Source organism: Danio rerio, chromosome 3 (assembly GCF_052040795.2).
Source record: "Danio rerio strain M-AB ecotype USA chromosome 3, GRCz13ab, whole genome shotgun sequence".
Lineage (NCBI taxonomy): Eukaryota > Metazoa > Chordata > Actinopteri > Cypriniformes > Danionidae > Danio > Danio rerio.
Window position 1 is genome coordinate 10130131 of NC_141023.1, and position 17358 is coordinate 10147488.

At 34.7% G+C, this 17358-nt stretch overlaps 1 protein-coding gene and 1 long non-coding RNA gene across 2 annotated transcripts in view; one reads left to right on the forward strand and one right to left on the reverse strand.

The window, feature by feature from the left end:
• LOC141381140 (uncharacterized) overlaps positions 1-17358 on the forward strand; it is a 686936-nt gene that overhangs the window by 569443 nt on the left and 100135 nt on the right. The window lies entirely within an intron of this gene.
• The window catches only part of si:ch211-190o19.1, a 491573-nt gene that overhangs the window by 139218 nt on the left and 334997 nt on the right, over positions 1-17358 (reverse strand). The window lies entirely within an intron of this gene.

Sequence of the window (17358 nt, forward strand, 5' to 3'; positions counted from 1 at the left end):
AAACTAAAACTATTTCCAACAGACTTTCTCAAGCCAGCCTAAAGTTTGTTTCGACGAACTTTAATAATCTAGTTAGTATTATTATTATTATATTACCAGCATGAGTATATTATAGTTATCCATTTAATAATCTATCATACATATCTTTAATATTATTCTTCCATGTGGGTTTGTATAATTCATAATTTGATATAGTGTTTTCTTTTTTATTTATTTAGTTTTTATTATTATTATTCATTTTTTGCTTATTCTCATTGCTTTGTTTGCTGAACTTTATTTTTCTTCGCTCTTTTTGTTTCTTTTCTTTTTCTTCTACTCCTCCCCTTCCTTTTCTGTTTTTAATTTTTTTTAATTTTATATATTTATTTTTATTATTATTATTTTATTAAGTTTTGTTTATTATTATTAGTTTATTTTCTCTTTTCCTCTCTTTCCCCTTCTACTTACTACTTACTACTATTATTATTATTTATTATTATTATTATTATTATTATTATTATTATTACTTGTCCTCTCCCTGATTTCCCATCCTCCCCTTTCCTCGACACCTTTGTCATAAATGGTATTACTTTTATTTTTTGTTATCATTATTATTATTACTGTTCTGACTTGTCCTGTTATCTTTCCATTATCATTATTACAAGTATTTATACCATTATCATTATTAAGGTTGCAGTTGTTGTAGTTGTAACGGTAGTAGTTGTAGTAGTAGTAGTAGTAGTAGTAGTTGAAGTAGTAGTCATTGTAATAGTATCGATTGTTATTGAGTAATTGTTATGGAGATTATTGAAGTAGTAGTTCATGTAGTAGTAGATGTCATTGGTATGGTAGTAACAGAAGTAGTAATGGTGTGGTTGTTACAGTAGTAGTAGTAGTAGTCGTTGTTGGTGTAGTAATATCAGTAGTAGATGTTGTTGATGTAGATGTAGTAGAAGTGATTGTAGTAGTAGTAGTAGTCACAGTAGACGTTGTTGTATTAGTTGTAGCAAATGCTATAGTAGTATCAGTAGTGGTAGTAGTATCAGTATTAGTAGACATTGTAGTAGTAGTAGTCGTGGTTGTGGCTGTAGTAGAAGCAGTAGTAGTTGTAATATAAGTAACTTTCTGTAGTAGTAGTTGGTGTAGCACTTGTGATTTATTATTATTGTTGTCAGTTATTACTGTTGTCCTTTCTTTCTTTTTACTCTCATATTTACTATCATACATTAATAAGCATTGTTGTTACTCCCTACCTCTGACTGGTTTCTTTCTATATGTTTTATTTATATCTGTGACACTTGCTTCATTTATTGACTGTTATTGTTCCTTATGTATGTACTCTGACCTGTCCACCAAGTTACCTTTACATGCATACACACACTCACACGCACATACCAGTACATGACTATATTGTTGTTGTTTTTGTTTTGGTTTTGTTTCGTTGCTTTGTATTTGTTATTTGTTGATGTTTTTTTGTATTTGTATGATTTTTGCATATTCTAATAAAAAAAAATTTTTTTAAAAAGTGAAACTCTCAGTGGTTTATCATAAACTTTTCATCGATCATTTTCCCGTGATTGACGGCAAGAACTAGCGCAGACGTGTCTGATTGACAAGCAGCAGCTACATGTGATATGTCAAAACGCCAAATAGAATGAATCTGTGCCCCATTTTCTAAACGTACTATCTGTATTTAGCTGTTTGCTTGTACGGTGGCCCTAAACTGTCAAAACACCTCTGATAAAGGCTTTTTCGGACATTAAATATTTGTCCATGTGTACATCCCTGTAACATGTTTTATTCATGATGGTTTCAGTTCTTAGCTCTTTAATTTTCATCTTAATTAAATATATTTATCTTGGTTGTTAATTAAATACCATTTTGTTATTTAAACTATTATTTTTATGCAACAATCAACTTGCATGGTCATTTGCAATAAAGAAAAGGAAATAATTTTTTGCATGCTGATTTATGTGAAATGGTAAATATAGGTCTATAATCACAGTGCAATTTTGAAGTTATAGCTTTTTTGCATTGTGTATAGCAGTGGTTCTCAAACTGTGGTATGTGTACCACTAGTGCTATGCAGCCATCCTTCTAGTAGTACGTGGAGGAATGAAATATGTCATGTACATGCCATAAACATTTCAAAATTGATCAAAAATGATGCATATAATATGTCATATATGACATATAGCCTATATTTCTGATGTAATCTGCCACATTTTTTAACTGTGCAGAGTTGTAGCTGCTTTTCTGGGCCTACTATGCTATTGTATTTCAATACTGCTCGTTTTGGTGGTACTTGGAGAGACAATTTTTTTCTGAGGTGGTACTTGATGAAAAACGTTTGAGAACCACTGGTGTATAGGCTATTCAGTTCATAAGAGCAGTTCAATCTTTTATGAAGTTTGCTGTATAAAAATATAACAATTTAAAATATTTATAAATATCGGCCTATACATATCGGCTATCGGCCTCCAAATCTGAAGAATTATCGGTTATCGGTATCGGCCAAAAAATTCATATCGGTGCATCCCTAATATATATATTTTTTTTGGCTGATACCGATAACCGATAATTCTTCAGATTTGGAGGCCGATAGCCGATATGTAAAGGCCGATATTTATAAATATTTTAAATTGTTATATTTTTATACAGCGAACTTCATAAAAGATTGAACTGCTCTTATGAACTGAATATATATATATATATATATATATATATATATATATATATATATATATATATATATATATATATATATATATATATGGTGATAGGCTGTACTTTTGTTAAAACCTCTTATTTGTCAGTTGCAAATCGTTTTAAATGCATTAAAGGGCAGTGCTTATTTTAGCCTTACCCTGGAGTTTGTTCTCTCTCCACCTTTGGATGTCTGTTTAATTTTTAAACACGAAGTTGTAAGGCAAGATTTTCAGAGGCCATTTAAGGGTGTCTCCGGTGTTTGATTACTTCTGAGTGTGCTCCATTCTATCAATCAATTCAGATGCAGAGTCATATGTTTTAAGTCATGAACAAGGGTCTACGTTGAGGAAGTAAAATGTGTTCAAATGTTTTTGAGGGTTTCAAAAGTAAGTGTGCATTAAGTTATATTGTTATCTTGAACTATTGTTAGTTAGTTAGCCTCTCCTCATATAACGTCTTACACTACTTTCATTTAAGTATACATTGGATATTACATATTGCCATAATGTACAGATGCAAACAGTGTAATGTTTGGCAACTAAGCAGATTTTACACACAAAAAAAACATTAAATTCCAATCTCCTTGGTTAGGTAATATGTGCACAGAAATCATCACAGAGAATCAAAGATAGATGATACATATAGCCATCCACACCTCCACTGTAAGGTTCCAGGTTGTGAATTTGTTGCTAAATATTTTTCAGAGCTGTGTTTCCACCTATGAATTCATATAAAAGGACAATAGAAAAGTTAATAATAATAATAAGATTGGATCCTTTGGACTCTCTGTGTTGCCGACTTTATTTTTGTTTGTTTTTTATAATTATTTTAAACTTTTTTTATTGATACTTGATGTATTTGACTGTTTTTTGACAAACATGTTTCTAATCAAATCTAGAGTAAGTACTCTATGTGTGTCTGTGTTCTTTTGATTTGCTTACTTTTTTAATTATTTAAAACTTTAAAAACAACTTTAAAAATTAAATGAATTATTTTGTACTTTTGTGGTTCAGTTTTTGTATGCATGGTCAGCATTGAGAGGAGAGTATTATGGATTTCATGTTTAATGAGCAGCTAGATTTCAATGCAGCAATCTCTCTCTCTCTGTGTGTGTGTGTGTGTGTGTGTGTGTTTGTTTCTTTTATGTTTTTAAAATTGCATATCAGGAGTCAATCAATGCCACACTAGAGCTTATTCAAAAGTAAGTATGGACGGCACACATTTAAAGGCAAAATTATTCATCCTCCTTTTAAATTATAATTCTTTTTCAAATATTTCCCAAGTGATGTTTAACAGAGCAAAAAAAAAGTCACAGTATTTTGTATAACTTTGTTTACTTTTTCTAATTAACCGAACTTAAGTATTTAAATTGCAATTCAAGCTGAACATTAGTATCTTGCAAAATAATTAGTAAAAATGTACAAAAAAAAATCTCTTTCTTAAACAGCACTTCTATACACTTTTGCAGAGGCTCAATAAAGTTGACTGCAAAACTTTAAATGAGGTAAGTAAAAGTGGTATTTATAGAATAAAGACTTTCTTAAATAAATGCAACAATCAGATTTTTTGTTTTATTTTTTTATTACTACAGATTCGGAGCAACATGAGGATATTTGAGAATGTGAAATTCTACTGTATGGTGCTGTGAAAGAGGGGGGGGGGGGGATTAAACAAGATGATTAGACATTTAAAAAAGTTAGTGATTGCTCCATATTTTAAATGTCTGTCCAGAGAGGTCATGTTTTGATCATTGAGTGGTCTCACACAATCACAAGATGTGATTTCGCAGGTCAGAGTTCACCAATTTTGAAGTTTGCAATGCAGCGAACTGCAAAACTTGCCGCACAAGCTTGCTTTTCCGGTCTGCCACCTTCATATGCGTTTGAATGGAAGTCTATGGGGAGAAAAGTCCAGTGTGACCGCAGCTTAACTGTGCAGACCCATTGCCCTCAGTAATATGTGAGATGATATGTAAATGTTTGACACTTGTGCTATATACACTGCATGTGTTGTTCATTCATTTGACCTTTTTGTTTTATTGTAAATAGAAAATTTATTGATATCTGCTGCTTTCTTTACTTTTGTTGTACATTTTCTGTTCTTTATGCGTTTTCTGACAAAACAATAAAATACATTTGTCTGAAGAATTTATAAGTTTTCTATTATAATAACAGTTAAGAATATGAATTAATTTTAGGAACACTACTATACATGACATACTATTAATGTGTATGCAGTATAATGCTGTGAGTTGTTAGGCTGGCTGCTAGCTCTCTGCAACTCTCACATGGTCGCCCACTGAAGCTAAGCAGGGCTGCACCTGGTCAGTACCTGGATGGGAGACCACATGGGAAAGTGCTAGGTTGCTGCCGGAAGTGGTGTTAGTGAGGCCAGAAGGGGGCGCTCAACCTGCAGTCTGTGTGGGTCCTAATGCCCCAGTATAGTGACGGGGACTCTACACTGTCAGTGAGCGCCGTCTTTCGCATAAGACGTTAAACCGGGGTCCCGACTCTCTGTGGTCATTAAAAATCCCAGGATGTCCTTCATTAAAGAGTAGGGGTTTAACCCCGGCATCCAGGCCAAATCTGCCCACTGGCCTCTGTTCCTCATGGCCACCTAACCATCCACATATCTCAATTGGCTTCATCACTCTGTCTCCTCTCCACCAATCAGCTGGTGTGCGGTCTGGCGCAAAATGGCTGCCGGGTCATCCAGGTGGATGCTGCACACTGGTGGTGGATGAGGAGATTCCCCCACATTGTGTAAAGCGCTTTGAGTGCCCAGAAAAGCGCTATATAAATGTAAGGAATTATTATTATTATTATTATTAATTTATTATTGTTATGCTACAGTACAGTAATTAACTGTAAGCATTTTCCATTTAGTTACCGCTACTGCTCTATTACAGTAATTAACAAGCAACACTGTTGCCAGCTACTCACTGTAATTGTTTAGTAACAGTATTTAACTGGCAACACTGTTGCCGGTTACTCATTTTAACCAAACCATTACAGTGACTAACTGGCAACAGTTATTACCCTAACCTGCCTAGTTAACCTAACTAACCTAGTTCAGCCTTTAAATGTCACTTTAAGCTGTATAGAAGTGTCTTGAAAAATATCTAGTCAAATATTATTTACTGTCATCATGACCAAGAAAAAATAAATCAGTTATTAGAAATGAGTTATTAAAACTATTATGTTTAGAAATGTGTTGAAGAAATCTTCTCTCCATTAAACAGAAATTGAGGAAAAAATAAGCAGGGGGCGGAAAATTTGGAGGGGCTAATAATTCTGACTTCAACTGTATATAGGATAGATAAATAGATAGACAGATAGATGGGTGGATGGATGGATGGATGGATGGACACAAAAGAAAATAATACAGATGATACAGCAGATACAGCATAATTTAAGGGATAGTTCACCCAAAAATGAAAGTTCTGTCATCTTTTACTTACACTCAACGTGTTTTAAAAGATGTTTTAAAGAAAGCTGGAAACCTTTAACCATTGGCACTCATAGTATTTGTTAAGTCAATGGCAACCGTTTTCCAACATTCTTTAAAACAAAAACTAAGTTGAACAGAAAAAAGAAACAGATTTTCATTTTTGAGTGAATCTTCCTGTGAACACATTACCTCAAGTTGATGTATATGAGGAGACTCGCTTCAACTGTCTGTAGACCTGCATTAGAAAACAACATTATGGATTAACTATTGATACAAACAGAGTTGAATGTCTTGTGTTATGAATAGAATCATACATTCATGCACACATAAGAGCTGTGTTGAGTGAACATACACACTTACCTTGAAAGAATTCTACCTGTTAGAAGAGACAACGTTGTTTACACCATTAATAAATACTTTCAACAAAATTAATATCACAATAAATCAGCCTATTTAGACTGTACATTGCCAAAATGTCAGATACACACAGATGTGTCAATATTATACATTTTAATGTTTGGTTGTTCATTTATTTATTTACAATTTGAAATTGCTGGACTTGATCTTTGAATTATGAGCAGATTTACTCTGCTGTTTCTATTAATGTTTTTTGTAGTTGAATAAAATATATCGTAAAGGCTGGTCAATATAGTACAGTGTTTAAAAATATTTATATGATTTTAGTAATGTGTGTGTGTGTGTGTGTGTGTGTGTGTGTGTGTGTGTGTGTACGTGTTTTGTGACATATCAGGACACAAATATAATGACATAGGTATGACACAGGTATTACAGTACGTGTGTGTGTGTGTGTGTGTGTGTGTGTGTGTGTGTTTGTGTGTGTTTCAGTTAAGTGTTTTGATTCAATTTACTAATGCTAATTTCACAAATTATTATATACAAACAAATCAGTGACCCACCATAAGCAGTAGGAAAATAAGTATTGAGCTCGTCATGATTGTTTTCCTGAGAATAATATTTCTAGAGGAGCTGTTGACATGGATTTGAAGCAGATTTTGGACAAAAAACAAACAAACAGAACAATCATAAAAATAAAACGAAACAAAAAAAATCTAAGAAATTAGTTGTGTAATGGAATTACAGAGGGAGAAAGTGCTGAAATGTATTTAATACTTTATATAAAACTCTTTTTTTGATGAGGGCAGACACCTCTCATGTGGAGAATGAAGCCACAAGCATTGCTTCGGTGTGAGTTTCTTACAGACTTCAACAGAGTCAAAATCTTAATGGTTCTTTCATCATGTAATGTGTGGGGATCAAAGCAAGGAACAACAGAGACGAGGATCCAAGTGCAGGTAAAATAAGATTATATCCAAGCAAAACAGGGACAAACAGAAGTGGCTGATACAAAAGGGGCAATCCAAAAACGTAGTCAAAAAACGTGCATAAGGTCAAAAATGGCAAACAGGATCAAACAATAAACAAGGCTAAAGTAAAAAAAAAAAAACAGGCAAAACAACAAGATGCTCATTTTAGATCAGCTTCATTTTGTCTCATAATAGTACAGTTGAGTACACTTAGATGTACTTGAGTTTACCTTAAAATGTACTTAATACTAATTTTTAGTACATTAAACACAAAATTATTTTGGGAAAATAGAGAACTTTTAATACAGTGTTTAGCACACTTTTTTACAATTTGTATATTCTTTTAATATATTACTATTATACTTTAAATTAGTCATAAATATATTTAAATGTTCAAAATTAGGGTTCAAGTGTATTTATAGTTATAACTAAATATATATATATATATATATATATATATATATATATATATATATATATATATATATATATATATATATATATATATATATATTTATTTTTTTTTTTTTAAATACAGATATAGTATGTTAAAAGCACATTTTAGTTCAATTTCAAGTTTATCTTAACATATATTTAATACTATCTTTTAGTACATTAAGTACAAAATTAGTGTGCGAAAATAGAGCACTTTTAGTACATTACTGAAAAGTGTACTAAGTATACTTAAATAAAATGCACACTGTTAACCCTTTCTGTAGATTATGCAGTAAATAACTGTAAAATAGCCAGCGTTTAGCTGTAATGAAAAGAAACAGTATTTTACTGTAAAAGGAGCAGGATTTGTATGAAATTCTGTAGTGCAAAGAATAAATTACAGTAATTTACTCTATGTACCATTACAGATATTTACTGTGATAATAAATGGTAAATTACTGTTCAACCATTACTGCCCCATCTACTCTGATACTTTATGTTGCTATTTTATATTTATTTTATCTCTGTGTTTTCTTTGGTTCCTTTTATGTTTTTAACATTGAGTATCAGGAGTCAACCAATGCCACAGAGCTTATTAAAAGGTAAGTGTAAGATATGGACGAAATGCATTTAAAGGCAAAAATATTCACACAGAGCAAAGAAATTGTCACAATAATTTTTTAACTTTGTTTACTTTTTCTATAATTAATCTAATTTAATTGCCTAGTTTGACCTATAGTTAAGATTTTAAATTGCACTTTCAACTGAATATTAGTATTTTGCTAAATAACTAGTAAAAATGTGTTATTTAAAAAAATATATATATCTTAAACAAGACGCACATACATTTTTGCAGAGACTCAATGAATTTGTCTGGAAAACTGGCAAGTAAAAGTGCCATTAACAGTATAAAGGCTTTCCTAAATAAATGTATAAATCATGATATTTGTTGTGTTTTTTATTATTACTACAGATTTGGAACGACATGAGAATCAAATTATTAATTTTTTTCTATGGATGAAGTTTATATTATAGTATATTTTTATTGTTTTTATTAAACGATATGTGCATAACTGTGATAAATGTAGGCAGTTGCTTTGAAAATATGCTATGTACCAGGGGTGTCAAACTCCTGGAAGGCCACAGCCTAGTAGAATTTAGTTCCAGCCCTGCTTCAACACACTACCTTTACATTTAGTTTGATCAGGTGTGTTTAATTAGTATAACTGCACTGGTACCCTGTAGATTGTGCAGTAAATAACTGTAAAAAACAATGATTTAGGCATCACCACACACTCCCACAGGCTGTCCGTCTTATTCTAAACACAAAGGTGTTAGAAAGAGTTTTCAGAAAATGCTGGCCCTTTAAGGGAGTCAGGTGTTTGATTTGTTTACTGCTGAGTGCGCTCTATTCTCTGTCCATCAATTCAGATGTAGAGTCTGATATGTTTTAGGCTTTAAATAAGAATCTAAAATGAGTAAGTAAAATGTGTTCAAATGTTTTTGAGGGTTTATAAAATAAGGCTGTGTTTTAAGTTATATTGTTGTTATCTTGAACTGTGTACTTGAAAGCTACATTGTTAGCTAGTTAGCCTCTCCTCATATAACTTCTTACATTACTTTTGTTTAAGTATATGTATTTATTGAATATTGCATACTGCCATAAAGTACAAATGCTAACAGTTGTATGTATCTTTCTGGCAACTAAGCCAAAATTAAATTCCATCATCTCAGTAAGGTAACATGTGCACAGAAATCATCACAGGGAATCACAAAAAAATGATACACATAGCCATCCACACACAAAAGCTCCCCTGTCCGGTCCCAGGTTGTGAGTTTGTTGCTAAGCATTTTTCAGAGCTGTTTCCACCTATGAATTTATATTAGAAACAATAAAAAAGTTTGTTGTCATGAGATAATTATAACAATAAAAGATTGGATTCTTTGGTTTTTCGGTGTTGCCAACTTTATTTTTGTTTTCTATAATTATTTTCAACTTTTTGAGATTTGACAGAGCTTTTAATTATTTAAAACTTTAAAACTTAAAATAATTATTTTCAGTTTTTTGCTGTTCAGTTTTTTTTTTTTTTTTGCATGGTCAGCATTGAGGAGAGAGTAACACATTTCACTGCAGCACTTTGTGTGTGTTTGTGTGTGTGTGTGTGTGTGTGTGTGTGTGTGTGTGTGTGTGTGTGTGCATGCACGCGTGTGTGTTTATTGGATATGTGATTGTGATAAATGTTAGCAGTTGCTTAAAAAGTATGCTATATACCAGGGGTTCTTAATCCTGTTCCTGGAGATCTACCTTCCAGCAGATTTCAGTTGCTATCCATATCAAACACACCTAAACCAATTAATTAGGACCTGAACACCACGTGATAATTACAGGCAGGTGTGTTTGATATGGGTAGCAACTGAAATCTGCAGGAAGGTCGATCTCCAGGAACAGGATTGAGCACCCCTGCTATATACCATGGGGGTCAAACTCCAAGTTACTGGAGAACTGCAGTGCAGCAGAGTTTAGTACCCACCCTGCTTCAACATTACCTGTAGATTTCTAACGAGCCTTAATTAGTTTTATCAGGTGTGTTTAATTAGAGTTACAGCTTAAAGTCCCGGTCACACTGCACTTTTCTCCCTGTAGACTTCCATTCATACGCATGTGAATGCTGCAGACCTGGAATGCATGCTCATGCGACAAATTTTACAGTTTGCAGCATTGGAAAGTTCAAGCTTGGAGAGCTCTGAACTGCGAAATCACATCATGTGATTGCTTGAGACTAATCAAAGATCAAACCATGACCTCTCTGAACAAAAATTATGGACCAGTTGCTTGCTTTTTCATTCTCTAAATATTTTGTTTAATCCCACTCCTTTTCGCAGAGCCATATGACAGAATTTTGCATGCTTAAACGTTAGTTTGACTGCAGCCTTGCTGTGCAGACCTGTGGCTCTCAGTAATATGTAAGATGATATTTATATCTGCTGATTTCTTAATTTTGTTATACATTTTCTGTTTTATATTTGTTTGCTGCCAAAACAATAAAATAAATTTGTCAGAATTTACAACTTAATTAATTTAAAGAATTAATAACAGGTAAGAATACTAATTAATTTTAGTAACACCTTGACATACTATTGTGTATGCAGTATAATGCTGTGAGTTGTAACACTACAGTACAGTAAATAACTGTACACAGTTTCCAGTTAGTTACCACTACTGCTCTATTACAGTAATTAACTGGCAACACTGTTGCCAGCTACTCACTGCAATGGTTCAGTTACAGTAAACAACTGGCAACACTGTTGCCAGCCACTCACTGTAATGGTTCAGTTTCAGTAATTAACTGGCAACACTGTTGCCAGTTACTTACTGTAACCAAACTTTTACAGTGAGTAGCTGGCAACAGTGTTGCCAGTGTTCTACTGTAAAAAAGCCTGGTAAGGTCTAACAGTGCATTTCAGTGCACTTTTTTTTTTTTACCTGGGGCCGCCTGTAAAATTCATATGCAGTCTAGGTTTTCGTTTGTCAGGTAGCTAAATGATCCTTGGAAAGAAGTAAATTGTTTGTCTAAACGTTCTGCAGCTACTGCATTCTCATTAAAGCACATAATAAATCCACATTACATCCACAGCCATATCACCCTGCCGCCCAACACCGGTTACTCACTGAAACGGAGCATGACTGAGCCTGTTCAGTACCTGGATGGGAGACTTCGACCACATGGCAAAACTAGGTTGCTGTTGGAAGTGGTGTTAGAGAGGCCAGCAGGGGGCGCTCAACCTGTGGTCTGTGTGAGTCATAATGCCCCAGTAAAAGTAAAGGGGACACTACACTGTCAGTGGTTATCGTCTTTTGATAATCGAAGTTCTGACTCTCTGTGGTCATTAACAATCCCATGGCACTTCTTGAAAAGAGAAGAGGTGTAGCCCCTGTGTCCTGGCCAAAGTCTCTCAATCACCCCTTACAATCATGGCCTCCCAATCATTCATCGCCCTCTACCAAATTGGTTCTATCACAGTCTCTTCACTTTACCAATAATGTATGGTGAAGTGCACTGGCACTGTTGTCTGAGGCTGCCATAGTAGCATCCAAGTGGATGCTGCACATTGCTGGTGCTGTGGAGAGACCCCACTCAAGATTGTTAAGCGCTTTGGGTGTATGGCCATACACGATAAATGTGCTATATAAATACACATTACACTGCATTGTTTGGTTATAAATGTGTTATATTCAGAATGCAGCTTTATATAGAAACAATACAACAAAATGCACATCTCTATATGAAAATGTATAATAGACTACAATTTATCACTACACTATCAAACTATGTGTGTTTTTTTTTCTAATCAAATGAATCTAAATAAATTTGTAATTGGGCTTTTGTACATCTGAAAATAGTGTGGTGAGTGTATCGTGTGTGTGTGTGTGTGTGTATACTTAAACTCACTTCATGATACTTTCTGACTTAGCTTTTATATTTACCTTAAAAAAATAAAAAGGATATTTATAAATAGGACATTTAATAATCTCCCAAGAGCCAGTTTCTGTGCCTGACGATGGGGTTGTTGTGGTCCTAACTTTCGACCACCACCTGTTCCACAATGCACCGGCCCCTTACGGCTTCACCTGGAAGTGAACACAGTCGACGTCACAGTCCTTAATGTTGTTGAACTCGTAAGGGGTTTTTGAACCGCACTTAGTCTGACCTGTCACCTAAGACCTGTTTGCCTTGGGAGACCCTACCAGGGGCATTAGCCCTTGACAACATAGGATCACTCAGGCACTCAAACCTCTCCACCACGATAAGGTAGCGGTTCAGGAGGGAGTGAGGGAAGGATGGAACGTGAGATTGACAGGCGGATCGGTGCAGCAGCAGCAGTAATGAGGTCGATGTACCGGTCTGTTGTGGTGAAGAAGGAGCTGAGCCAAAAGGCAAAGCTCTCGATTTACCAGTCAATCTCCATTCCTACTTTCACCTATGATCATGAGCTTTGGGTCATGACCGAAAGGACAAGATCTCGGATACAAGTGGCTGAAATTAGTTTCCTTCGAAGGGTGGCAGGGCGCACTCTTATGGATAGGGTGAGGAGCTCTGACACCCGGGAGGAGCTTGGAGTAGAGCCACTGCTCCTCCACATCGAGAAAAGTCAGCTAGGGTGGCTCGGGCATCTGCTTCAGATGCCTCCTGGACGCCTACCTAGGGAGATGTTCCAGGCATGTCCCACCGGGAGGAGGACTCTGGGAAGACCCAGGACACGCTGGAGGGACCATGCCTATCGCCTTGCCTGGGAACGCCTCGGGATCCCTCTGGAGGAGCTGGAGGAAGTGAGAGGGAAGTCTGGGGTTCTCTCCTAAGACTGCTGCCTCCGCGAACCCAGTCCCGGAAAAGCGGCAGAAGATGAATGAATGAACATTTAATAATGTGGAAACATCAATTTCAACTGTATTATTTGGCCATTAATCTTTCACCGCACTATTGAAAGCATCAGGAACAACAGGGGTGTAAAACTGTCTGGGTCATAAAACTGCCTGGATGTAAAGGCTGCAGATGCCCCATATAGCTTGTAGTGATTGCTATTTCGATTTTACAGCAGTAACATCCACATAAATCATAAAGCCTGATATTCAGTACTTAAAAGAAAAAAAAAAGTCATCAACTGTTAAATGCAAGAAAAGTACAAGAAAATGTGCAAGCACTCTTATTTGTGATGCTTCTAAAATCTATTCTCACAAAAAATAAAAATAAATAATAAAGCCATAAAAGCAACTACATTTATTGTTAGTGAAAAAAATGCAAAAGTAGTATTTGTTTGATGTTGAAATATTATAGTGTAATATAATTTCAGTTAAGCTTAGTCTAAAATTAATACACTAGAAGCACAGATATGTATAAAACGTTGACTTTTATGGTCTACTGTCATGGTCAACTACAGGGGTTGGACAATGAAACTGCAAAGCCTGGCTTTAGCCCACAATAATTCATTAGTATGGCGTCTTCTTTGAATTTGAATTAATTTTATTTAACAGGGACAGTGTTCATTAATAGGCAAAGCAGCGGCACAGTGGGTAGTGCTGTCACCTCACAGCAAGAAGGTCGCTGGTTTGAACCTCGGCTCAGTTGGCGTTTCTGTGTGGAGTTTGCATGTTCTCCCAGCGTTCGCGTGGGTTTCCTCCGGGTGCTCCGGTTTCCCCCCACAGTCCAAAGACATGCGGTACAGGGGAATTGGGTAGGCTAAATTGTCTGTAGTGTATGTGAGTGTGTGTGGATGTTTCCCGGAGATGATTTGTGGCTGGAAGGGCATCCGCTGGGTAAAAACGTGCTGGATAAGTTGGCGGTTCATTCCGCTGTGGCGACCCCGGATTAATAAAAGGACTAAGCTGACAAGAAAATGAATGAATGCTCATTAATAAACAGTAAAACTGTAAATAAGCCAGAGTTAGCCACAAGGGCTAATTTTTATCTGTTGCCCCCTGCCAGATTTTAAAAGGCAACCTAAAATCCAAAAACACATCATCACACAAACAAAAACAGTAAAGTTACATATGACAAAGGGATAAAACATGTAATAAGAATTTCTTAAAGTCTTAGACAAAAGAATTACACATGATTACAAACTTGATTTGCTTTTAGCCATTTCTTTAACTTGTATTTAAAAGTTGAATAATTTGTAGCACCCCTTAAATCAATAGGACGTGTGTTTAGAAATGACTGGCTCTAACTGAGAAGACTAATCATGCAAAAGTTGTACATCTAAACTGTACAGCACAGTCTCCCCTGGTAACAGATTGTGTTGGTTGACCATTATTGTTCTTGTGTGTCACAAACTCGCATAGTGGAGGTGGAGCAAATCCATTTAAAGTTTTAAAAATCACACAAGCATCAGCCAAACATTTAATATCATCAAAGCTCAATAAATAATGTTTTTGTATTATATTACAGTGATGATACCTAATAGACTTCTGATTAAATACTTTAAGTGCCTGTTTATAAAGTGATTCAGCAGATTTTAGAACTGTTTTACTAGGGTGTGACCAACTAGTCAGACAATATGTAATATGATAAAAAAATCATGGAGTGCATAAAAAGTTTTGCTGCTTCATTAGTCAAGTAAGGTTGTATCTGTCTGAAGTTGGCCAGATTAAATTGAACAATTTTGGTGAGCTTATTGCTTCTGGAATTTTTGGAATGTCTCTTGTGAATCTAAAACTAGACCTAAATATTTAAAATCAGAGACAACCCTGAGCTTTTCTCCTTTAACACACACATCAGGATGATGGGTAACTGTCAATGATTGTGAGAAAAACATACAAACAGTTTTCCATGCATTCAAATTAAGATATGATTCAGACAACCAATCAGATACATGAACTCGTGCCTCGGTTAAATAATTTGCTGCCAGTTTCACGTAAACATATAGAACTGTGTCATCAGCGTACATCTGAATATTAATAGTAGGACAGACTCAGGATAGTGGACAGGTCACTATGTGATGATGGTGGATGAACATATGGCTAACAAAAACAAATTAATAATAAAAAAAAACATCTGTATTTTTTGTAAGTGTACTTTTTTTGCTTTTATTCTTGCCATAATAAAATATATTTGTAGAGTAACCCATGTTTTCATTAATATTTAATAAACTTTAATAGGTAAAACTGTCTGAGATATGAACAAAAACAAGAGATGCATCAAAGTTTGATTTAAAAAATCTTGAATGGTTATAAAAATCCTTATAATCGTATTATAATTTATAAATATAATTCGTTTAAAAATATTAAATTATATTCATGATATGATGTAGTTCCGGAAACTTCCTACCTCTCCATTTATCCGTCTGATTTTACGGTGGGTTGCTTTTGACCGCCCCCTGATGTTTTAAAGAATAACACAACAGTTAATCACCTGTCATAGGAAAGCGGTAAACACTGTTATGAATAATGGAGTGAAGCATTTTCCCATTGGACAAGAACTCTCATCGACTCATCAAATACCAGAAAAATGACCACAAAGATAAAGGTAGTTTATATTTTATAAAGTACAAAATGTCACTTAATGTAAATTTTCACCAGAATTCAAGTGGTCCTCATAAACATGTTATTTTTAAGACCTATTAGATAAGTATGAAAAACACAAATATTTTAAATATTTTACTCAACACATCAATGCTGAACATTTGAAGAGAATTTCATATTTTGTGATTTGCAGACTATAAAAGAGCAAAGCAATATAGCGGATTAGGATGCAGACACTGAACATGGTAACAAAAAATGATATGTAAGGAATAATTGACAAAAGAAAGTAATGCACACCGGTGGTGGTGATGTGGTTACATAATGAGTGTCTATACATTACATTATTATCTACTAATTCAATAGCCCACCAAGAATTATTCCGCTAATACAGTTGCCACAGCTAAAGCCACAGTTCTGATGTTGTTCAGATGTTTCTTATTATGTTATTTTCAGCGTAGTGATATGGAGCTGTAATGCACTCTAAACATGCATGAACTACTCGAGCTGTGTGTTTATCTGAAAATACTGGCACACTTTAGAATGCTCATAAGCATTTTTTGAGAGCGAGAACAGTTTCTACAGGTGGTTTGTCAAGGCCACTCCTATGCTCATGTCATAAATGCAGTGTTTTTTAAATTAATTTTTTTTAAATTGAATTTTTAATATGAAATGTGTCAGATGCAAATGTGCAAAAACAATGGTGGAAGTGTCAGAAAGATGAAAGTGTTTTCCACAAGTGGTTATCAAGCCCTCTCACCTGTGGGAGGCACACTCATAAATAATAATGTTTTGAGGTTGTCACGTCGTGAGTAGGGGAGAAAAGAGGTGATCTTATATGAGATTTGATATGGGATTTTAGTTGTCGTAGCCTCAGCAGTTAGATAACTGTTGTTCATTCAGAGCAGCTCATAGTAACATCCACATTAAGCACATAAACTGATCTCATCCTGATTCTTAATTAACAAACACTGAAATCTGTTTATAAATTGTAAGTCAAAACAATGTTCTGAAGTGTTTTAAAGAATTGAGTTCAGATTTGAGTCCACACTTACCAGCAACTTTTCTGTAATCCAGTTTCAGCACAGAGCCAGTAAAGGAACTGTAATCGATATCCTCATCACTAAATGTATTATCTGAACCTGCATTAGAAATAAAGTAGCAGAACACAAACAGTTTTCTCTTTTCTCCTCAACTAACTTCACACTCATTGTTATACTGCCTTCTAGTGGCGACTCTGTACATTTATAAACACAACAAATTCAGTTTTCTGAAATGTTAAAGATTTGAGTTCAGAATTGAGTTCAGCACTTACCAGCAGCTTTTCTATAATCCAGTTTCAGCAGAGATGTTCAGCTCAGAGGACGAGCTGACGTTGATCCATCAAGTGTTTTTGCACTGAGGCAGTTTACAGTATATCAATACTGAGCTTTGTAAATCTGCTAT